Source organism: Zonotrichia albicollis, chromosome 13, assembly GCF_047830755.1.
Source record: "Zonotrichia albicollis isolate bZonAlb1 chromosome 13, bZonAlb1.hap1, whole genome shotgun sequence".
NCBI lineage: Eukaryota > Metazoa > Chordata > Aves > Passeriformes > Passerellidae > Zonotrichia > Zonotrichia albicollis.
The window spans coordinates 17,212,425-17,237,652 of record NC_133831.1 but is presented as its reverse complement, the minus strand read 5'-3'; the positions used below and the strand labels follow the sequence as shown (position 1 = coordinate 17,237,652).

General features: G+C 40.0%; 1 protein-coding gene across 15 annotated transcripts in view; it reads left to right on the top strand.

Annotated features, from left to right (window-relative positions):
• ZNF536 (zinc finger protein 536) overlaps window positions 1-25,228 on the top strand; it is a 343,653-nt gene that overhangs the window by 32,329 nt on the left and 286,096 nt on the right. For 10 of the 15 annotated variants that reach the window (XM_074551135.1, XM_074551143.1, XM_014269195.3 and 7 more), the window contains one exon: window positions 22,698-22,792. The gene's annotated coding sequence lies outside the window, so the exon portion shown is untranslated. The remainder of the gene's footprint in view (window positions 1-22,697; window positions 22,793-25,228) is intronic. The other 5 variants (XM_074551140.1, XM_014269198.3, XM_074551141.1 and 2 more) reach the window with 1 other exon arrangement.

Sequence of the window (25,228 nt, the reverse complement as noted above, 5' to 3'; positions counted from 1 at the left end):
TATTCAGTGGAATTTTCTGAGTAGAGCTATCTTAATCAACAGTGCAAAATTCTCTTTGCCCAAGCAATTAATTTTTTTGATGGGCATGTAAAATATGTGGGCTTTTTTTCAGTTTATATATCCTCCTCATGGTAAATAATGCCAAATAGATTTAGTATCTGGACAGACAAATTTTTCATTATCATTTGGAAGCCTGATTTAAAATATATTACTTTGAGAAATACAACATTGAGATTTTAACAAACCATATTGTGCTACAGCTTATTGTTCTGTTGCAGGGATAATGTATTAATGTTTATCGAGTTCTTTATGAATTTATATATGTTATATATAGCCATAGTTTCCTTTGTGATCTTCTCTTTTATTAAGCTGGAAATTTATAATGGTGAATCTTAAAACTACTGGTCATTAGGTAGCATGTTGCAGTTTGGGAAATATTTTTTTGTTTTGTTTTTAAGCTTAACGTTTTTTACTGTCCTTTCTGTATTTTTCCCATGAGATTAAGGTCGTATTTTTTATGCATGTTGAAAAATATTCACTTATCAGTATGGGTGCAACTGTAAACAAGTGATAAAGTGACAACATTTACAACAGCAAAACTGACAGCATTTGCTTTAATTTTCTGCCATTTTTGTAATTATATCAATCAAGACCAAAACTAAAATGATATTTTAGCATGCTGTAAGAAATGAGGAATTCAGATCTTAAAAGACCATTACAATTAGCTTTGAAACATTCACCATTTTAACATAATTGTTTCATATAGCTTATACGTCTTCATTTACAGGCAAATATTCTGTTGATCTTTTATAAACAAAGTAGCACCCATCTGCTTCTTGAGACACTCCTGGCGCCTATTCATTGCAAAAATAATACATGTCCTAATGACTTCCACATATTTTGAAATCTCCCTTTTGAAATTGGTCTTGGCAGATTATTTGCAGGTACTTGAGTTGCATCTGTTTGCAATTTTGCAAATGCGGAAGACTTTAATGTTGAGCACTGCAAGAGGGCTATTTTAATCCTCAGATAACATAGGCTGTCATCAAAAGCCACATTTATCTTTTCGAAGGTGGGGCAAATGTTTAATGTTAAAAGACAGTAAAAGGTCAAGGTCAAGGCTGAGGTCTGAATATTTTCCTTTCATAAAATTGTGTCTTTTGTCATTTACTTCTTGCATTTTTTTCATTTAAGTTTCAGCTTAGCTTCCCATTGCCAAGAGGATGTTTTGCTGATAAAAATGAAAGATCAGGAAGAGAGTAAATCTGAAATAATTGTGAACTTCGCTCTGTTGTACTTATTATTACCATGTGGTTAGCAGCTGACCAACTTAAGCCGTTTTTATTTACACTACAAAACTGAGCAGCATTGTCCTAGCAAAGTACAACTTTTCTTTTATTTAATCACTAGACTATGTTAAAATGGAGTTCAGGGTCTCCCTTCATCTCACAGAAGCAAGGAGGTAAGGTTGAAATGACATCCTTAATGTACCTCATTGGGCCTTGTTATTGCAGCACATATGGTACACTATGAAGGATTACCAATTGTTAGAGGACCCCTGCAAGAGTTGGGCACGGTGGGGGTGAGTTAAGGATGACATTTCAGCTTTAATTCCCCTCTTGTTTTCCCTATTTCCTTTTTACTGTTAACATTTCTTCATTTATTTATTTTGGAGACTAAATTTTTGCCTCTTGAACATTAAAAGTCCTCCTCCTGCATGAAAAGGGGCTGGTGTTTTAACACAGAAGGAATTGGAGACCAAAAAGCTTTTAGAAATGGTTATTTCAAGGCAGCCACTTTCTGTTCATGTTGTTGTGCAGTGAGAATAGCTGGAAACCCGAAAATGTGCCAAGGTTTTAAACACCATGAGATTTAGTGTGAAAAAGGACTGAGTGAATGTTTTGTGCAATACATGTTATTTTCATGTTTCTTGATTAGGTCTTTGGTTAGAAGAGGAGCGTGTGCTTATCTGTGAACTTTCACTCAAGTGCCCTAAAGTTTCTGCACTTACCAAGTTTAACAAAATGACTTTGAAACAGTTGCTTAAGAAGGTTTCCCACTGAGCAGCAGCCACCCACCTCTAAGATGGAACAAAAAAGCTATTTTTACAGCCTGTAGCAGAACAGGACAGGAATAAATACATCAACCAGATAAAATTGCTGTGAGAGCTGAGGTGGTGGGATGGTAGCGTTTAAGATAGCATTTGACCGGGGGTTACAACTTCAAAAGTGTCTCAGGGAACTACATGCCTGTGGCTTATATCTTCTGAAGTGTGTGGCCTTTTGGGGTTTGAGGTGCTTGAGCTACATTTTAGTGGGATTTAGGTGCCTGAATAAGGGTCAAGGGCTTGTATGGCTTTGCAGGCCAGAAGCCCTGTGTTCCATTTTCCAAAGCCCATTATGCGCATCCCTTAAAATGTATCCCAGGGTGGTAAATTTAATACAATCAAAGCTCTGTGCACTACTGTCAGATGTTTGTTATGGCCAACCAGAATTCTGCTTTTCAGAATTAAATGAAAATTCAGTTTATAGATGCCTGGTTTCTCTCTATTATCTTGGCACACTGATTCGGTGCTGTCTTGTAGGATGTAGTGCCACCTCCTCTATCAGCATGCTGTCTCCTCATTATCATTTAATTATTTATTGTTTCTATTGCAGAACACTTGGGCCTACTCAGGGAACAGCTGTCTGTGCTGGGGTGGAGCTGAGTATTTGGGGAATGAGTAAGTAGAAGTAGTTTCAGTGGCAGTCAGGATGGGGAAGTTAAAGAGTCTTCTGTTTAGAAAGAAGAGATTGTTTCTTTAACTAGATCATGGGGAAAAGCAGCAGGTTTGGGAATTACTTGAAATCTTTGAGACAGAGAATAAGGAGTGATTCCAAAGGTGGTAAGGAAATGGCATTGCACATGAACTGTGACAAAGTAGGGAATGGCATCAGATTGAAAGGAAAGATACATAAAATTCCACTTGATCCATTCAAGCTTAAATTGCCAACAATGTAAGTGGCAGAGGTGGTCTCAGGTGCAGGCAGGTGTGCAAAGCTCAGGTGGGGACACTTGTAGGAGGTGGATGTGGGTGTCAGTGGTATAAACTTGGAAGAAGGCACATGGGCAAAAAAGAGACGCCCCAGTAAGAAAGCAGGGATGGAGAGGGGGTAAAACATCACAGTGTGGGACTCCACAGAAAACTGGAGATGGTAGGTGTGTTGTAGCAAATGAGATAAGGAACGACTTAGCAACAAGAATGGTAAAAATATAGATTCTTGGAGCAATTAAGTGATCTTGGCTGCTCTCCTGCTGAGGCACTGGCATGGATGCATTTGTTAGATCTGGTGGGACAGCAGCACAAAGTGGTTATCTATTTGGGAGCAATTGTCATATTATTGTTCATATGCTCTGAAAAATGTATTTAGCGGTTGCTGCAGCCAATTTTCAAATGCTAACTTAGCCATTATCCTCACTTTTTATGGTTCAAAATATGAGTCCACATTATGGATTTGTGCTTTGAAAACCAGCAACTTATCACTACATTTTTATGGACTTCTACAACCCAATGTGTGTTGATAGCCTTCTTAGATTTTTTTTTTAATATCAAAATTGTCTTATCCTTATGGGGCCTATAATATTTTCTCTAATCAATTCCCTCTTGTTTTCTCAGCCAAAAGAATCTGTATAATCCTTTTTTTTTTGGGATATGCAAGAGAGGTTAGCTGAAGTTACTGGTCCTTACTCATTGCTCTTTAACCAGGTTTGTGCTGCCTGCTCTTCTCAGTTGTTTCTGTGGGCAGGAAGACATTGCCTGCTCTGCAGTCTCTCAGACACACTCTTTGGTGGACACTTAGAATTAGGTGATGCTCTCCTGGAAATTTCTGAGGCCATGTGAATGCACAGGAGAGACAAGGTCATGTAATGAGCTTCACTTCCTTTTTGCTCTTGTACCAACTGAGTCTCTCTAACCATTCTGCTTAAAAAAAAAATCCTGTTCTCTTGCTTCCCAATTTTTATTGTCTTTGGAGGCATATTGATGTTCACCTGCCCAGATATCTTTACAGCTACTAATGAAAAAATACCTACATTAACAACATAGACACAAGTGCACCTTGGGATGAATGTATTATTTATAAAGACTTACCATCACACCCCTCACAGTTACATTTTATGCTGCTTGTGGGTGTACTCCTGTGTCTTGTTGGCAATGCAATTAGTTGCACTGTGGGAGATTCCCAGGTTCAAAGCCAGGCATGTAAAATCTATTTCACCCCTTTTTAATATGTGGGTCTTTTTGTAAACGAAAAGAAAAAACCCAAAATCGTGGCACCCCTTCACAAACAAAGCAGAATAACACTATTTGTGAAAATCCTTACAAAGTCAGATCCAGCCTCTGCTGCTGCTTTTTATACATTACAGCTCAGCATAGTTGTACTAGACCAGTACTGCTCTGCAGGTGGAAGTGTGAGGGCCATTGAACACTTTAAGTTTTTCCAGTGGATCACAATTACAGAAACATCTGTGCTAAATAACTTTGTGCAGATGCACTGTGAAAATTCAGTGTTCAATAGCCCTCAACATTTCTAATTTCTTACTTGTGGTGGTGTAGTTTAGAAGTTGCACATTGGGTTGCAGTATGAAGCATATTGGAAACATTTGTGAAGGGCCTTTGCAGAATGCTTATGCTGCAGTGAAAGTGCTCCCAAGCGCTTTTGTTTCTTTATTTAGACTTATTCCATTTGAAAATGGACAAAATGCATGCTAAGGATGCTGTTGATATAATGCTGCGTGAGAGAGTGCAGAGGGCTGGGATGTTGGTTTGAAAAAATACTAAAATCAAAATTCTTTTGTTAAACTGGGTACAGAAGGGAAACTTGGAAAAGCTGAGTTTTAACTATTGAGTGCTACAATGAGGTCATACCATTTGAAGAAGTTGGATGCATATGTTTCCTCAGGAAACATATTCCCTGCCTCTGTTCTCTTTCCTCTAGGTGCTCTATATTAGAGCAGCAGAAACCAACTGAAATATTGAGGAATTCAGGGGCAGTTCTGTGAGTGCCTTGGATGATTCCAAGCTTAACTTCCATAAAACAACTAGAAGGTCTAAATGCAGGTCGTGTTTTGGTGCTCATTTTAAGGGGTTGGTTTAATCTTTAACATGATCCATGGAAATGCTTTAAACAGGTCTGGATTCCAGCTTCAGTGGTGTCTGCAACACAGGAATGATTTGCTGGAATATTTTCCCATAAGACACCCACTGAGGGATTTTTAGTACTTTTCTCTTTCATCAGGACATCGATGAAATTGTCTGGACTGGAGCTAACTGTGTATTTCCAATTTGAGCCTGGTCTGTTGGGATAGGTAGCAAAAGGGACAAGTTGTGCTACTAGTGTGATATTTATCCTCTGTTCCTCATAGGCTGAGCTTATCCCATATCATGGCAGTCAGCCCAGCTCAGCAAAAGCCATTTCCACTTCATTTCTCAATGTCTGATTTTGCTTCCATTGAAGTTAATGGCAAAACTCCCACTGTCTTCAAGTGCAGAGGGATCAGATATTCAGAGAGGTTGGCTACACTTTTTGTGCTTTCATCTACTTGGAAGTCAAATTTTGCACTTAACTTCTTTTAATCTCTTTGGAAAACTCAAGCTCTACTTATTTTCCCCCAACTATTTCTGTAGCTTGATGTTACACATTTCTGTGATTTTACTGGTTAGATGGAACTTGTTATTTCTATTTTATGTATTGTTTCATAGAGTAATTTCACTTTAATGAAAGCCTAGAAATCTGTTTTCCTGTGATCAGATGTACTTTAAATCACTGCAACCTTTCTGTGGACTTAGGCTCTTGTTAACGAAGGTCATAATGACTGGCCATACATAATTATTTGTGTTAATGAAATACTTGGCTGCATTTATGGTCCATTCAGAAACAAGTATGAGTCTGATAGAGACAAATATGTTTTTCAGTGTGGATTTACATACATTTATGGATTAGAATCAGGCATTCCTCCTTTTATAGTCAGTGTAGGTTTAACTAGGTTAAAAGGTTTTCCTGAATATTCATCCAGACATTTCTTTTGAAATAAGCTTCTGGTTTAAGTTTTGCACAAATTAAAAAGTACATAAAAACTGGAGGAGGAGAGGAGAAGGGAGTTGAAAAGAAATGAAAAACTAAGTATATTTAAGTTTTAGGGCTTACAAACTCCCAAATTTCAGAGCTTTGTGAAATTAAAAGGTTAGCTATGAATAACCACAATCAAATCTTTTCTTTTGTCCATATTTAATTCAAATGAGATTGCTCCATATTGACTTCTAATGCTAAAAGGCCACCCATCATGGAATCCCTGCAGCCAATGAAGCAAGCAAGTGAATGCTTTCTTAAATGATGCTAATCAGTCCAGAGAGGCCTGCCCTCTATCCCCATCAGTATTCTGTAATTCAGATGTGCTGATAACCTGAAATTGAATGTGTCAGTATGCAGACATGTGAAGAAAAAAGGAAACTAAAAGGCAAAAGAGGCAGCTATAGAGACAATGCCTGTTTGATTTTTTTTTCTTTTAAGGGAAGAATAAAAGGAATAGTTAGTAGCTGTTCTTCAATGCTTACTGAGTGCTATACAGGAACATACAGAAAATTCATAAATAGGGCTAGACAGCCAATTTCCAGATGGAGAAAAAATAAAAAAAAATAAGTAAACAACACAAACAAAAAAATCACCAGCTCAACAAACCCTAGATGACAAAACAAGATGTGCTTTTAGAAAGAGAATACCAACTGGTATTACTAAAGTGTTTCTGTGTACCTAAAGATGTTCCAGTCTAAATGCTTGAAATCAGGGCTCTCTTACCCTTGCAGTATCCAGCAGAAGTCAGTTGCTACATCTTTTCTGCATCTTGATTTTTCCCAAAATTTAGATTTCAGCTGTTTTATATCACATCTGGTTTAAATTTTGAAGAGACACTTTCATGTCAGATGCAGATTTTTTTCCAAAAATTATCATACATTTGCTGTTGTATTAGATAGTGTTGTATCAAAAAATAGATCAATTTATTTTTTTGACGCTTCCTTCAAGATAAGAATTATTTAGCTTTCTGAAATAATTTTTGCAGAAACTTTGGTCCCCTTCAAGCCTGTTGTGCATGTGTAAGGGGAGGCACACATCTGAAGGCAGAACTGGGTCCTTTGTTTTTCAAATGTTCTGCTGCTTCTCATAATGTATTTTGAAGATGTTGCTTCAATTTGGTTTTGACCCCTTGGGCTCATAATCAAGTTCTGCCTCGTATTTTGCAAAAAGGAGCATTGGAATATATGCTCTTATTGCATAGAAATGTATGATGTAAAAACTCTGTCATATATGTTTTTCGTTATGTTAGCAGTGGAAGATCTTTTCTCCTCTGACATCTCCTATCACAAATTTATCAGAGAGAGGAATAATACTGGTGGGTAGTGCAGAGTTGAAATCTGGGGCATTGAGAGAGGATGTGTTAACTAAATTACACTAAGACAGTTTGCTTATGGGAGTTGTGGTGGGTGGTGCTGTAGAAAGCCCTGTAGCTTTTCTGGTCAATGGGTTGCAATGGAGACAATGCCAGTGTCCCATTAATAATGGGAACTGGGGGCATCAGGAAGAGGGACAGGTGGCCCCAGTTTGGTGAGTGGGTCAGCTGGCAAACCCGGGCAATGAGCACGGTCTGTTGAACCCAGCACAACCTTCCAGGGGTGCTGTCAGCCCCTGGTGCTGTTGCCAAGCCCTGGATGTGCTGCTGGAGGTGCATTGGAGCTGTGTGTGCAGCAGCTGTGCAGGGCCTGGGGGATGCTCGATGGCCGTGGGCTCACCTGGCCTGCAGGTGAACAAGTGTGAGGCTGCTGGTGACTGTGGTGGCCATGACTCAAAACTTAGCATTGGGGAAACTGATGAAAAAGGAACAGTTCCCATCTTGAACCCATCTGGAATGTTATTATTTGTCACTCTGGCTGCAGTTATGGGGCACCTGCAGACCTTGTTGTAGCTATAACTGTTTGAGACTGCTATGGAACAATCTGTAGGGAAAGATGTTTTTTTCCCAATTCCAGTTAAAGATTAGTTTACTTTTCAGGTCTGACTGAAAGTATTTTAAAGGTTTTGGTAACTGCTTTAGCTCCAGAGGACTCTGGTGTGCAGTTCTGTGTTCTCAGTGCACCCTCCAGGCCTCGAGCAGGAGTGAACAGAGGCTCTTGTGGCTGCCCAGCTCTGCTCCCAAAACTGAGCTGTGAACAGGGCACCAGATTCCTCACAGCTGGTGGGCAGGTTCACGTGGACTTGCATGTGGATGGCCTAATGCTGCCACTATTAGCCTGATTTTCAGTGTGCTGAGGACTGCAGCTTCTGTTAATCAGTGGGATCTAAGTGTAATTAGCGTTTACTGAGGGACCACTCAGATGCCCTGCTGCCATGGCTTTCCAAGTCTGTTGATGGAATGGAAAGAGACCAAGAACCAAACCCTGTTCTCTGGTCCCCTGTCTGTCACCAGGAGATTAGAGGCTAGCCTGAACAGGATGGAGATGACATCCTGAATTTTAATTATTTATCTGTGCACTTTTTTATATCTTCTCATTGCTTGGATATTTCATCTTATCTTAAAAATATTTATTTGAAATTGTCAGTGATCAAAGGCTGGGAAACAAAACTGAGCTGTATATGATTTTTTTCTTCTTTTGGAGGAAATTGGAGTGTCAGGATAATTCTAGTGTATGCAAACTTTACAAGATGAAGCCTATCCAAATGCTACATCCTTAAGCATCATAGTAGGAGATTAAAACTAACATACATATATATGATCAATTTTACCTACCATGAAAATTCAAAGATAACTGGTATATCTTGTTTTTAATTCAAATTAAGTGATTTTTACTTGATCATTTTATATACACACATGCATGCACTCCCTCACAAGCACACGTCTGTGTACTGAATTGATAAAGAAAGAACTCTGGTTAAATAATCCACTTTTGTCTGACAACGGAATCAGTTATAGAGGTGCAAATATGCAGAAAGCTATTTGGAAATGCATCCTCGTAGTTGTCAGGTTTTATTATGCAGGAAGGTGTCATGTTTGTTACGAAGCTGAGTGCAGATGGCAGAGTGGAAGAAATGGATCACTAATTTTAACAATGATTAATGAACAGAGATAGAAAATGAATTACATTGGACTATCGGAGGCAAGAAATATTTTTGAGAAAATTTTGACTCATCTGCTGTGCTGTTCTCTGTAAATTATTTTCTGAAATTCTATATGTTGTCAACAGTTGACTGCATTTTCCATTACTGTCTATTTCTGTTCTTAAGTACTTTTGTGTTATTAGAGATACATAATTTAAAAATACCAATACATTCCTGATTACTTAGAGAAAGTATGTGGTAACAGTATGAATGTTCCAAAGGCTCTGGCCACAAATGTCCTGTTCTATAACACTTTCTAATTCTTCACCCTTTTATTGCTACATTAGAAATATTTAGCGACATTTTACCCTCTTATTAATAAAAGGAGGTGGCTGGGATGAGGAATCCTTCTGCGTTCTTTATAAAACTAAGGGAAAAATGTAGATGCAAAGTTAACAATAAAACCCAGCCAAGTGGGTTAACGTGGTTTTAAGCTTACAGTGCTGATTCCACCATTTGTGATTTCACAGTCTAACTGGGAAAAACATACACACAGCTGCTTTTTAAATTGCTACCACCCACGTGCTCCCCTCCTTCACTCCCAACTCTGCTGGTGCAAATGTGCTCCCCGCGCTTCCCCGCGCGCTCAGGGCCAGTCTCGCACATCCCGGCTGCAGGGGGAGAACGGAAGTTGCCTCTAAGTTATAATTTGTTGTTTATCCTTGTTTTACAACCTGCTGAGATGTGCAGCCTCCCCAGCTCACCAGAGCCTCTTGCCATTGGGATGCGAGGGCTGTGTGGGGTTTGCCCACAGCCTCAAAGGAGGATTAGTTCTGCTTGGAAAGAGCTGTGTCCTCACCCCCTCTTCCTTCCAGTGTTAAAATATATATTAAAGAGAAGAGAAAGGCAGGGACTGAAACAGAATTAAATGTTTCCATTGTCAATTAGGGAGAGGTTCAGAAGTTGAGGTAAAGTAGGGTCAAAGGCTGGCTGGGTCTCCAGCAGTGCTGTGAGGGGTTTGCAGGGGGAAGGAAGGAGAGGAAAGGGTCTGACAGGTGAGATGCTCATGCCCATGTTGCTGCTGTCTGAGAGGCACGCAGGTGAACTGTGTTAGAAGCCAGAGGAACCCAGGGTATTCAGCAAAACAGTGCCTTGGTGGTTTTGAAAAGCTCCCAGGCATGTGTACATAAAATCCCAGGATGATTTCACATCCTCAATGCCTTTTCATGGCATTATGCTGAATCTCTCCTCGGGTCTCCAGGGCTGGACAGTCTCCTGTACTCTAGTTGTAGGTACTGGAAGGTAGATGGTTGTGATTTGCTGTGTCTCTAGGGTGTTTGCTGTGTTGTTTTGGTGATCATCATGCTGGTAAGCTTTGGCAATTCATTGCATGGTGGTTAATTGCATTGTTGCTACCTGATACTACACCAAAGCAGAGCTTAGACCTCTGTAACAGGTTTTGTTCCAGGCAGGAAAGTGCCCCTCTTCCCATTTCACCTGGATTTGGGCTGTCACTTCTCATTAACCATGTGTGGTAGATGACTATGCTTCAGTCCATGGCTGACACCTCCTCCTGTTGGATGCTTTATATCAGCATGGCTGTCTGTACTTTCTGCTGTTTGAGGACCTGATCCTTTTACTTGTGTGAAGAGCTCATTCAAGAAACCTCATTGATTTCAAGAAGACTGTTTGTGTGCAAAAAAAGTGCTTGGCAGGATTCAGTCTCAGGCAAGCAGCTTTATTACTAGAGTATTCTCTTCTCTGTATGCAAAATGATAACCTAAAGATTGCTTGCTGTTGTGTAAAAGAAAACAATAACTTCTGGGGGAGGTGTAAAATTATTCAATAAATCTGTACACTTTCCACATAAATGATCTCTTTTCTGCAACATCAGGCTCTGGTAGGAGACACATGTTCCCAATGAGATGTTGGGCCAGCAAGGAAATGGCAATTCCATGTCCATTGCCTCTCTTACAGGCATCAGGCTCAATCCTGCTGCTGCTAAGTGTGTGGCACTTGTGATTTTTAGCCTTAGGAGCTGCAGGAGATGTGTAGTTTGAGAACTTCAGACTCAAGTTTTCAGGAGCTTTAGTCATAAGTGCAGGTCTATATGATACTCATGAATGATTACCTCTATCTAAATTGTGCTTACACTTGCAGAAACACCTGAAAAATACACTGCTCTTCAAAATACATCAGGGGACATTTCCCTATAGCATTTTGAGTCATGGAATACATAAAGTTACCTGGAGTAATTTGAACTTTTATCATTGGTTTGTACCTGTACTCAAGATTGGTGATTTCTTCCATATTCTGTTTAAAGATGTGCCTGAATCTTGGTTGAAAGTGTTGGGAAAAATTTAAAGTGACTTTATGAATGGCTCTAACTCTAGGATTTTGCATGTAATTATGGTCCTGATGGGAACATACTTTAGAAAAACAACTACTGGAACAATACAAGTCCTGCTCAGGTTACATAGCATATGCTAAACACTGTGAAAACATACCCTGTGCTTTAGTGAACAAGGTAGAAATGCTCCAGGGAGCCAATTTAGAATGTGACTTAAGGCATGCATGGCTTTCTGTCTGTGCTTCTTTTGGCAAAATGGTGAAACAGCAATGGTGGCTGGGAATCCCTGGTAAGTCCCTGAGATTGCTGTGCCCACACCCTCCTGAGGATGGGCAGGTGTCAGCCTTGGACCTTGCCTTTGTTTTAGAAAATTGTTTTGCTCTCCTGCTTTTTTGTGTCTTTGCATGGCAGAGCTGAGTGTGGGATGTGGAACTTGGACAGAGGGACAAGGGAAATAATGAGGCTTTGACAAGGCACTGCTTTCCCTACAGTAATACTATTTCCACCTTGGTAATAAACAGTTAAAATATCTTTGTGTGTGTATAGGATCAATATATATGCAGTGAACTGGCTGTGATCAATGTGCTGATTTAGATTTTCAAAATTTCCTGTTTGATACTATAGTTCTATTTGAATATGTTACTATATATATAGAGAGAGACATGGTTTTGTACTTATTGAGACATGTTATTTAACTGAATGTTGATAACATTGCAGACATGAGGGTATGGGTGTGAATAAAAATCCCCTGTGGTATTTCTTAGACCTCAAGTGGCTCATCTTAATTTCTTATGGCATCTTATTAGTTGAAGCTAATGCAAGTAACCTTAAAGAAATTTTGCTTCACTGTTATATAAAAAGCAAGAAGCACAATGAAACAAAGTGTTTTTAAAGCATTAGTTTTCTTGGTGTGACAGCTTATGTGCATAAACAATTGAAAAATATTTGTGAGACCTACACCTTGGTTATCACCATTTTCTTTGACTTAACTTGAAATACTGGGGAAGAAGAGTTGGGTTTGCACTGACATTGATATTTTCCACTTGAGTGCTTCTGTCCTTATGTTCTTCAGGGAATATGCAATACTCTATTTTAGAACATTTAATACATTTATGTAATGTATATGCATGCAAACCAAGGTGTATGTATAGCTGTTTCAAGTACAAAATATTGATACTAACATGAGCTATACCATGATCTAGAGGATATCTAGGAGGCCTGTCATACTTCTATTACTTCAGGTAAATAACTGATTGACCTTTGTGGTGTGCTGATACTTCACTAATCAGAACCTGAAATCTGTATAACAACACTTCATTTACTTGATAGACAAAAGAACAATTGCACTTGAAGTAATGTGATTTCTAAATAGACACTGCCTGTCAAAAATAAATGCATTAGAAGTAAAATGTAGCTCAAGGAGACAATTAGCAAACAGAGGTGACACTGTAAACAGGTGCACCCATTATTCCCAAAGCTTGTGGCAATATATTCACATCTTTTAGACTGATGGAAGATCATGTGACAGTTTGGTGAATTATCTATCTGTATCATCTGACTGATGAAGCCTGCTGCAGTTGCAGATCATTTAAAAATGCATCTCACAAATTACATGGTAGCTGGGAAAAAATGCAGGTTTTTCTGAACAATGCTTTTCTAAAGCTATGTGCTGGAATACCTAATTTTTCTTTGAAAGGATGTAGACCATTTCATTATGCTATGTATACAGTCAGTTAAGGTTGTGCAAATTCATTACAATGTTTGTTAATCTATAAAACATTTTCTATTCCAGTTTTAGTGACATTGAATATTTTTTTATGTGCTATTTCTGAAACATTTTTTCCTATGAGCTGAAAGGGAATAACACATTTTTATATAGACTTCTTAAATCGCTACTTATCAAGGAAGATTTGAGATGAGAACATTTGACCTACATCTTTTTGCGGGTTATTGGATTTTTTTTCTACATAGAGAATGTAAAACAAACAAGAAAGAATCTATAAACAAACTCCCTCTTTCTTTCTCTACTAGACTATGATGAGAGCAGTAACACTCATGAAATGTCCTCGTATGTGATATGGTGAAAACTGCCTCAGATGGTGTTTTGTAATTTGATGCACTAACTAGATAGTTAGGAATGAAAAATGCATTTTCCTAAGCTATCATTTCATAAGTATTTTATATTTTCTTCTCTTTAAAACTGTGAATTGATGATTTTTTTTCTAGAAGTAGAATTGAGTTGTGTATGAGTAGATAGTTGTTGCTCCTGGTGGCAATTAGGCTCCAACACCTTAACAACTCTTTTACACTCCAGCACTCCCTTAACGCCTGACCAGGTTATTGTATGGGGTTTTTTGCCTGTTTTTTTTTTTTTTATTGCTACAAATTTTGTTTATGTTATCATTTGGGGCACTCCCATGGAAGTACATACACAATGAAATTGCCTTTTGTCATTTGGCACATACCTACTCCCAAAAGAGGTGCTTCTCAGATGCCCCAGAATTGGAGATTTTGATTTTCCCCTTACTGTTCCATACCAAAATCCTGCAGGTGACACCTATCCTTAAATGAACACAAGTGAAAAAATAGTTCAAATCTTTTCAGCAGCTAAAAGGGCTTAGGCCTGCAAACCCTTTAACTTTTGTTATTAATTGCACATAAAAGCCATAGAAGTGCAGAGGCGAACCATGAAATAGTCCTGCAGATCTTAGAAAGAATCTAAGGTCGTTCATTTTGAGGGTTTTCTATTAAATGTCTGAAGAACTGGGCCCCTGAATGTTTTGAGGCTGGATTGCTGCTGTAGGCTGGTCCTGCCCTGAATCTTTGTGTACATGTTGGAAAAAATGCTCTACTGTTTGTCAGTGGTTTTCAGATGCCAGCCCTCATGAAATAATGCTTTTATCAGGAATGAATTAATCTGTCCTGGAGGCTTTTGAGGCAGTTGTTTTGATGGGGGGCTGCTCTCAGTAGCCCCTCTTAGGCTTGACCCAAAGGGCTTGTCCTGCAGGTTGGGGGAGGATTAAGGGGAGGGATGAAGGACAGGTGAGGTGGGCCTGCACTGCCCAAACACAGGTGTTGTATTCCTTTGCAACATCTGGACAGCAGAAGAAAATAATTGTGGCTATTTCAGTGTTATGGCAGTGTTTATTGCAGACCTGCAAGGGCCATACTTTTGCTTTTTTACTTGTGTTTTACTTTTTACTGCTTGCTCTGACATCTTTGGGCTGTGTCTACAGCCTAAGCAGGTAGGTGAAGATCACTTCAGAGGAGTTTTGTCTGCTTAAACACAAGTAAATTTGGATTGTGGTTGGTCTTGACTGACAGATCTCTGGCAAAATTGTTGACTTGGAACATGGCAGTTTTGACTGCTTTTATTGAGGACTGGATGGATTTGGATAGAATTTCCTGAAATGCAGTGAGGGGGCAGGACCTGTGCTCTCCGAGGAGCTGTTCAGGCATGGCTGAAGCCCTCATCTGCCTTTTTGGCATATAGAGGTGTTTTTTCCTGGCCAGTGAGTGCTGTTTGAAGAGGAGCAGCTCCAGGGACAGTGGCTGAGGCTGCAGGCTGTGCATGGGTGAGGAGTGAGCCGTGCCAGCCCAGAGCCTCAGCCTTGCTGTGCTCCTACTGCCCTGTGGGTGCAGAGGCAAAGGAGAGTGATGGGGGATATCCTGGTGGTTTATTCAACTTTCATTTTCATGGAGCCCTCACAGGATTGTGATCTCTCTGAAATGCAGAGGGTGGGCGAAAAAAAAAATCTCAAACTTTTTGCAGGACAGGAAAATATTTCCCACCCAGCTCTTAAAGGCCTACCCAGAGAAATTTTCTTTTGCTTATATTTTTCTTTAATGAGTCAAGCCCCTAAAAATGTATTATTTCATATTCAAAGTGACATTTTAACATATATTTGCCTGACAATATGACACACATATTGGTTTTAATGAGGGCCTCATTATAAAAAAAAATGCATCTACTGAATAAAATACAAAATATTTTCACCTAAATGTTGCGTAAATTATTCAGAAACAGGGTTCCTTTGACAGGGATGTGTGAGGAGCTGGGGCTGCCATTGTCTGTGGTACTCCTGATCTCTGGGTGGCTGCAGGACTCCCACCCACTCCATTTGCTGGCACAGCATCTTCCCCCAGAGCTGGCCAGGGAAGAGCTCAGGGCCCTGAGTGCCCCAAGGTCTGGGACATGGACAGGGGCACAGAGTGACCCTCCCCTGCTCCTGCATGTCCCCAGGACTGGGAGCTCTGGCAGGGAGGAGGAATGGTGACAGCAGAGGTTGTTCCTCTGTTGGGGGGTGCATGAGGGACCACAGCAGGTAGCTCAGAATGCCCAAATCTGCAGCACAGAACAAGCCTGCTCCACACTTGCTTCCCAGTCCAGGCAAAACTGAATGCATTCTCTAGCAGTTATTATTAAATATTTCAGACATCAGTATCCTCACTTAGCCATCCCTGACATCCCATCCTGTGCACTCTGATACCATCCCTGCAGCAGCTGCTGGCTTTAGTGGGTGCAGCTTGGGATCCTGCCTTAGTTCTAGCTTGTGCTCTCTTTTTTTTTTTTTCTTTTCCCCTCCCTCCTCTTACTTTTTGCCTGAAAAAAACCCCAGACCACGTGCACATATAGCACAGAGTTAAATCTGGGTTTTCTTGGCAAGGGTTAATAATCAATGTAGATCTTAACAAAGGAGATGCTGCCTTATTATACTGTGAAACTTTTTTTTCTTAACTGTCAGTGAAGCAGTACTAATTATTACTCCAGTGTAAATGAGGTCATTTCCTATTAAGAGAACAAAATGCTTAGCCTTGCCTTGCCAATTCATACCATCTATTTTTCACACATACCCAGCTTCTTAGATTTTTTTTCAAATTTTGATAAAATCCATTCATTTGTATTAGAAAAGTGTAAACCATTGCAATAATAGTTGCCCATTATTATCCAGATGAGCTTTTGTAATGTGTGGGTTGTTTGAATACCATGTGTTAGCTATGGAACAATTAGCCAGCTGAATGGTTCTTTAAAACAATCAGATACTTTTATCTCCCTGAAAAAATACATTCCTTGGAAGTGTACTGTTTAACTGTAAATTCTGAGGAACATTAAACTCTCATTGCAAGTAGTACTTTAGGATATATGTTGATCAAGGACAAAAAGACATCGAAATATCTTGTCTTCGTGTTTTCATTTTTTTATGCAAGCAAAAAGATTTAAGGAATATTGTAGCAAACAAAGGGTAATTGTTTTAGCCCAGATGTTGCTTTTGCACAACAAGCAGGTTACAATGTTCCCACAGAGCTGATGAGCCCAATCAGTGAAATGATTAAAAATTGATTTTGTCCCTGTAATTACAGTATGTAAACTACTTAGCTTGGATTGCAAAGGAAGTGATTTTCTAATTACGTATATACTCTGGTGTCTAATGATTGGTTTTTTGAAGTAATGAAGAGAGAGCCCTAACGACTCCTTGGTGCTCTGTTGTTTAAGAAAGACCATCTTTAGAGTAAGCAGCAACAGACAAAGAGTTTAAATTGAATTTTCAACACTGTTAATGTGCACATGGATTTGTTTATTAAAGAGACAGTAACATAATTTGATTGGTTGAGAACATCATGGCTTTTTTATTATGTAATATATTAAGATGCATGTGTCATGGTATAGGCACGGAGGTGATGGAAACATTTCTTTGTACTACTTTAAATTCATAATGCTTTCTTACAACTCAATCAGATTGCCACAAATGTCTGTTCATCCTGTGCATCCAGAACACCAACAGGAACTGAGCACAGGTATCCAATTTTCCTCTGAGCTAAGTTATTTTTCTTAGAGGTGGAAAGTAAGTTGGCCCTTTTGAAGCACATGCATTGGAACTGTGTGGGCAGTTGTCTGAGCTGGCTTTTTACACTTCAAACAACTCTTTCCAAGGGAAGAAGCCCAAGTACAGACAAGCCAGTGCCTGGAGTGCTTGTGGGCACAGTGTCAGCACAGATCAGGGCGGGGATTTGGGGTGTGGGTGCTGCTCTGCAGCCACAGAATGGGCCAAGGGTGCCAGCTGGCCTGGGGTGTTTTCCAGGGGAGCTGTGTGCCAGGCCCTGGGCCATCCCAGGTGGCAGACACTGTCCCTGGGCTCTGGCAATTGCAGCAGCTACTGGAGCACCCCTTGCTCTGCAGAACTGGGGCAGGAGGGCAGCAGCTGCTCTTGCTCTCTGATGCCCCGGGATGCCCCTGGTCCCTCCTCCTGTGTCTCTGGGGACCCCACTGTGGCAGTGGGCAGGGTTCTGCCCCCCGGGTGTCACTGCTGGAGGACAGCACAACTGCAGCCATGTGGAGCTCCTGCTAGCTCCAGGGAAGTGTTCCTGCATCTTCCCAGGGCACGAGGTAGCCCTGGGGCTTCATCCACCCCTTTCCCAAGCCACAGTGGCAGGTGGAGAGGCACAGCACTGGTACAGGGGTCACTAGCAGTGATGCTGGACTGGTCTGCAGCAGGGCGTCATCCAGCCACCACCAGGTTAAATGATGTCACTGACTTTTGGGGCTTTGGATGAGGCCTGAGCATGAAGGGCAGGAGCAGCACCATGCTGAAGTGATTAATCTTGTAACCAACAACCCGTCCTGTGTAGGTACCCAGTCTGAGGTGATTGGGATGGGCTGAGGGCTGAGCCTCATCCCCAATGGGCACAGTTGTGAGCAGCACTGACAGCAATGAGCCATGGAGTGCCCAGGGCACTGAGCAACCACCAAAGGGAGCAGAGGGCACACAGGGGCAGGGCATTGACAGTGAGGGGCACACAGGGGCAGGGCATTAACAATGAAGGCCACACAGGTGCAGGGCAGTAACAGAAGGGTATAAAAGGTTGGGCTAAGGAACAAGAAGGGCAGATGCTTGCAGCCTTCTGAGGTGACCTGGTGTTACTGTGTACAGGCAGAGGCCTGAAGCCTTCTGATGAGGTAAGGTGTTACTGTGTTTGGGGGAATGTTTAAAGCCTTCTGGAACTGTATGGTGATGCTCTGTGTTGTGGCAATCTCAACTGCAATGTATGCTGTGACAGTCCTAATGAGGACAAGTTAAGGTGGTGTTAGTGCCAAAAACCACAGAAAGGTAGAAGCTGCACAAAACAAATGCAAACTGGGCTGTCTGAAGCAGAAGTAAGTAGAAAAAACCTAAGGAGCTAAAGAGAGTTGTGCCTCTGATAAAGAACTTTTGCAAACCCCTTGGCTCCCCAGGAGTTAAAAGGATGTGCATTCCTGTTCTCTTTGCTGTCTCTTGCTTACTTATATCAGGAGGGAAAAATGAGAGCAAGAGTTTGTTGCATGATCTTGGCGATGTAAAGGAGCTTCCCTGAAAGGATGTTAGATCAAACGCCACAGATTTGCCAGGAGATGTGGACGAATCCTGTCGTGGTTAGCTCTGAATTTTTAAATATTTTGCATTTATAGGCAGACAGCTTTATGTATTGGAGCCTTCTGAGGGCATGGGCAGGGCACACCCACAGGGAGGGAGGTCTGTAAATGGGGACTGGTACATGGCCGGGCAGGCTTTGGTGGCACAGGTGGAAACCATGCCCCAGCCTGAGAAAAGTGGTGTCAGCTCTCATGTTTTTCGGGCACAGTGGAAAAATACTGAGATTTATTCCAGCATCCTGCTTTAGGGACTGTTTATCTCTCTTCACTTATGCATGTAACTCCCAGTGACACCAACTGGACCCTTCAGGCCCCATCCTGCGTTTATGATGAATGCAGGGCTCACGTGGAGGCCTGGCAAGGGTGTCCTGCACGGCTCCTGGGCTGGCTTTGTGCTGTCATTGAGCCTCTTTCCCTGCCTGTCTGTGTCCCTGCATCTCTGATGTGCCCAGGGTGAGAGCAGCTATGCCAGGGCAATTCAAGAGGCCCTCAAAAAGCAGCTGATAGGGAATAATTATTTAAACATGACACCTCATTCCATCAGAAAGGGTAGGCTGCTTGCAGAGGGCCTGAGCCTTGTCTCCTTGAGATTAGCAGGGCTTGAACATGGAGTTGAACAGGAATGGGATGTGCTGCTAAGAGCCACACAATGGAGCCTTTTAGTCTCAGCTTTGGGGTAAAAGTCCTGTTGTGCAGAATAAGTCCATGCTCAAGCTTCTGTTTTCCCTTGCTGTGTGTTAGATTTCCATCTGTAACCTGCAGAAATCCTTCTGGCCCTTGCTCATCAGCGGGATGAGATTACTTTCTCCCTTTCATGTCTTTAATTCATTTCAAGGAATGAGCTACAAAAGCATGTTTTAAGAATGAACAGAAATTGTGCTGTCATACCCTAGTTATGTCTCACCACTACTTTTTATTTTTGTCATGCTGTTTCTGAAGATCTTTAGGGTTTTTTTTCTTCTCTGGGGGTGTGCTGGATCACTCACTGAGCCAAGTGCAACTGCACAGCAGTGCTGCTGTGGGAAGCTTACTGTAATAAATTGGTCTGCAAGGATTCATGGTGCCATTTTTTAATGCCAGGGAGTGTATTAGACACTGGTAAACTGGCCCAATTTGACCTAAGTGGAACTGTCTTAATTTGTTTCCAGGCAGCTTGCTGCCTGTACCTTTAAAATATCTTCTTTACATAGTCAGTGTCAAATGTGTTAGAATAATATTAGCACAGGTAAGTAAAATACCTTTTTATAAGGCTTTAAATCATTTCTGTTACAGTTTAATGTGTAAAGCTACAGATTTTCCCAATTTGTTCGTAAGGTTATGTATCACAGACCTTAAATCATTTAAGGTTTTAAACCTGAGGGGTTCACTCTCAGTCATGAACTGGAAAGCAGATTGCAGGAGACATTGACATGCTGATCAATGACATGAAGCCTCCAAACAAATCAGTACAGGACTTTAAGAGATGAAGCCTTACTGTGTTCTGTCTGTCATCAGAATTTATAAAGCATCTTAGTGAAAGCCCCTTGAGAATCATTCCTAGAATTTTGCAAGTCATGAGCGTGTATGTAAAAGCTGAATTTTTTTAAACACAAGTAGCCTTGTAATAGCATAGCAAAAATGTGCTCTGTGATGTTGGTGTAGGAGTACTAAGAACCTGTTTAGTGAGATAACATCTTTTAGAAACCTAACAGTTTATTATCTTTGTTTCTGTTTGTTGGCTTTTGTGTTGAATGAGCTGCAAGTAAGCACTAGGAAGGTATATCTTCCAGAATTTAAGACATCAACAAGAGCAGAAATTCGAGACAAACAAGCTGTCACTGTTTTTAGGTGGTGTGCAACTGAAAATGTTGGATGGGACCTATGTTTATCTGCAGCAGTCCAGGAATTTGCTGTTCCTATGTGTCCAAATATAGTAACTGAAATTCACTTATTTAAATTCGAAAGTGTTATGGGCCTTCATAAATGGGACCTGAATCCTATCTAGATGCAATTTTATGTTTAGAAAGACCAAATCTGATGACAAGGTTTCCTTTACCCAGTTACAAACTGATTTTTATTCTCTCCAGTCAGCATTGTAGGTGCTTCTCCTGACTTTTGCAGTGTTTTTATTCTCCTGTAGCTGGGTTTGCCCATTGATATGGGGTGCTGGGTTGGAGTGATGCCTTGTACCTGCTCACCACCCGTTCAGCTCAATAGGAAAGTGTCTCATGAGAGGACAGGCTTTGCTGCTCAGGGCTTATAATTCAAATTCAGAGATAACTGGCAGGTAAAAGAAAACTGGGCATGAGGAGAGAGCAGGGAACAATGTGTTCCCAGGTATGAGGAACAATGGGGATGGCAAACCAGGTGATTACTGCAGGATAGTTGGTGCTTTGCTGTGGAAACGTGCATTTTGAAGAAAAGGCTTGAAGCTTGAATTGGTGTAATTCTCCTGTGTCAGCAAAGTTGTGTGGCAGAATTATCACTTGGAAAAGGCTTTGGAACACGTGGCAAAGCCTGGCTCAGTCTGCAAGCGAGGAGGGAGGCAGTGGGGTTTGGGAAGCCTCATGGTGAACTATCACAGTGGCAATGAGTATCCAATGAGTATCCCATGGTTGGTGTGATGGGAGCCAGAGGGGAAAGATGAGTTGGTGGGGACAGTGGGACAGCAGGATCACCTTGTGCTGAGTGCAATCCTGACAAGGTGGAGGCTGTTGCGTCAGTATTGCACTAAGGGAGGGCTGTGCTGCTTAGTAGTGAACTTCTGTTTTCATCATCAGAATTATTTCACGCTGTTTTCATCATCAAGAGAAGCCCTCAAAATTGTTGTTTGCCCTTCAAGCCAATGAACAGCATGGAGCAGCAGTGTGGTCCTGTTGGTGCTGACTGATTTAAACCCAAAGCTCCTGATGATTTCCCCCAGAAATGAAGGCTGGGATTGTGTCCACAGTGCCCACCATGGCACCCTCAGAGCAGTCAGTGCTTCCCTGGGCAATCAGGGCTGCCAAGGTGGAGCCCTGAGGCTGTGGGGCAGGAACTGTGGTTTCAGAGCTGCTCTATGAAAGAGTTGGGTTGATATAGATGTACAAAGTGTATTATTTGGAAGTGACCTTTAATTTTATTTGTTAGACATTCATAGGAATAAACATAGTTAGAATTCTCAGTCATAAATTCTTCAGATTATAGCTTCAGTTGAGTGAACTTTATTTTGCTCTAAGAATGCCCTTTGTTTTTGTCTCTATTTTGCTTACTAATGTAATGGCCCTAAATTCACTACTGACAAATATCTTGGAAGTATTCTGCTTGGCTTTTACTGCTGGCTCTTATCTGTTTTAAGTAGGGTTTATTAGATGAGATCATCTACAAAGGACTTATTTCTGTTATAAAATGGAATTAAAAAAAAGTAAAAATACAATTAGTAGCTGTTCTCTTTTTACTCAGTTTGAAAGATTAGAATATCAATGTCAAAGAGAATAACTGGGTTTCTGGAGTATGCTATGCAACTTTTGTTTTATCCTGTTTTGTCCTCTTTTGCTGTACTGTCTGGGGGAAAGGATCAGAAGAATTTCATTCTGTTCCTCATCATTATCTTGAGAGGAGGTTTTCCCTCTCAAAACAATCCAGAACTGAAAGAAATTTTTATTTCCAAATATGAAATGACCACCAAACATGTATATTATGAAAACTAAAAAATAAAATGTGTTAAACCCATTATTATTGTAATTCTTAATGCTCTCTGCTGTCCTGTAGATTGCCTGCTTGAGGTGGTATTGTAATGTTTTAATGTAAATGTCTGATTCAAACACTCAGTTGTGACATATTAAATTTCTCACAGGTTTTATTTTTCCAGTTGTGACCTTCAGAACCTGTCCTGTGTCTTTTAAGAATTTCCTCATCCAGGGAACAGATTCATTGGCTTAAGAATAACTGGTAAGAATACTTATATTGTTCTCGTAACATTTTCTTCTGCTTATGGATCTGAGTCTGGCTTTATTTTTCCAATTAAAAAAAAAGTAAAATGAGGTACTTAAATGAGATTTTTAAATCTGTTCTTGCATAGTTTTATGTCTTCAAAAATATTATTTTTATGTCTTGCAAAACTTTTTATTGTAGTTCTTTCAGGTTGTAGTCAGCTACAAATAATTTTTTTTTTCAAGAAAAAATTCTGCTTGGTAAAATCACGAGCATTCATCTTTATGCAGTTGATATGTAATAATTGTGTTGGGGATGAATCATCATTTATTACTTTATCATCAGACTGCTGATTTAAAAAAACCCATGACACTCCTGATTAAATTAATTTTATCATTTTTTGGTCGTTTTTTTCCTCCTGTAAGTTCAATAGAACATCTCATGCATATTATTAAGAACCATATTCTGTTGTGTATTAGCATGAGAAGAACACCCATGAAAATCAGTGGGTGGAGGGGTGTACTACATTGTATATGTGATTTTCCTCTGAGCTATTCTGTGCAGCAGAAGAAAAGCTCCTGTAAAGTCTGAGAAATCAGAATGGTGTGGAAATAAGTGTGAAATCAAAATTGGGTTATTTGGCCCTCAGTTTGAAATAAAAGTCTAGCTTCCTAGGAAATAACTAATAATTAATTCCACATTCCACATGCATTAATTGATCACTAAATCAAAATTTCGGATAGCTTCTGCTCCCAAATCAAATTCTTATGTTATTTCTTTATTTTAATTGTTATACTGGGTTGTCCATTCCTTTTTATATCTTGTGAATTAGTAGAAACTCTGTGATTCAGAGGAATTGTGCTGATTTATAGCTGATGTGAGAGGATATCCAGGCATATTAAAGCTTCAGTACTGCAAGTGCATAAGCAGGTATTGAATTACTGATGCTAATGGAATTACTCACGTGAGTAAAGTTAAGTAGAGACGTAAGTGTTTTCAGGATTGATGTCTGTACTTATGAATTTATATCATTTAAGAGTACGGCTCACAATTTTTAAAACTTACTAATTGAATGTGAGCTACTGGATTTCATTCTAGACAATTGACTTGAAAAGAATTACAGTGACTTGATTCTAGAATAATTCCATCAGCTTCAGAGAAGATATGTGGATTTTTTAATGCTGTAAATAAGGATGTTGTTTGGCCAATTCACTCCACTGATCCCCACTAATATCAGGAAATACTTGCCAGAGTAAAGGAGGAGCACAGGACTGGACAATTAGTGATACAAATGGTTTCAATCAAATGGTTAAATAGCTCAGCAAAGACGTGGTTCGTTTTGTAATAGCATTTGGAATCCAAATAAAACCATCTGAGGGATGTGCTGTTTGTTGTGATGCTAATGCACAAAACAGAAAACTCTCAGCATGTCTTGAATTTCAGGGGGGTGTTAGGAAGCCATTATATGTTTAAAAAAAAAAAAAAAAGAAAAAAGAAAAAAAATTCCAAGCCCACAAACTTAAAATACGCCTGCAGAAGCTCCTACTCAATTCTAATTAACAAAGCTTACCTTTCTCTTGACCATAGAGGTCATCATGTAAACTATTTAAATTGATAGTAATATTATGCAGCACGAAATTAATTTTACATTGTATACAGTTTTTATTGTGACTTTATCTTGTTTCAAAAGTGCTTACTTTCTGATTTTGTGGATATTACTGACTGGATTACTTTTATTTTGGTTTTTACACAACAGTTATATTAGAAATTTGCTGTTTTATTCTTACCTTCTTAGTAAAAATCCTTTTATCACACAATGGGTAATTTATATCCATTACCAGCCCTTTCAATCCTTTTCAGTGGTGCTGTCAGTGCCTTTGGCACAGTAATGATTAATGTGATCTAATAATAGTGTGCCATTATATTACCTTAGTAAAACATGTACCAACATCCTATTCAGATCTACCAAATTCATAGCTTCCTATAATATTTTTGTTGAAAGACAGGATTACTATTTTTCAAAGAGGAATTTTTTTTTTTTTTGCCTTTAACATATTTAATGAAATTCACAATTCTTTGCCATGGTAATCTTCGTGCATGCATTTGGGCTTGATGGGTGAATTTTATATCATTCTGCATTATTATGATTTGTTAGGCAAATTGTTTGACACGTAAAGAAAGATATGCATTACATTGTTTTGCTTTGTTAAGGGTGCATTTTAAGCACTCGCTATCTTCTAATTATTCTGCTGTATTTATCATAGAGGGTATATTTAGATTGCAGTATGCAAGAACAAGTATTTGGGCTAAAATGTGTCTTTTTCAACATTCTAACCCAGATACTACCACATTCTGTAGAAGGCAAGCTCTCTGCTCCTCTGCCCATCAGAACCAGTTTTGGTCATGGTTCCTTTGCTGTGGTGCTTGCTCTTTGGCAATCTCTTGCCTTTTTTT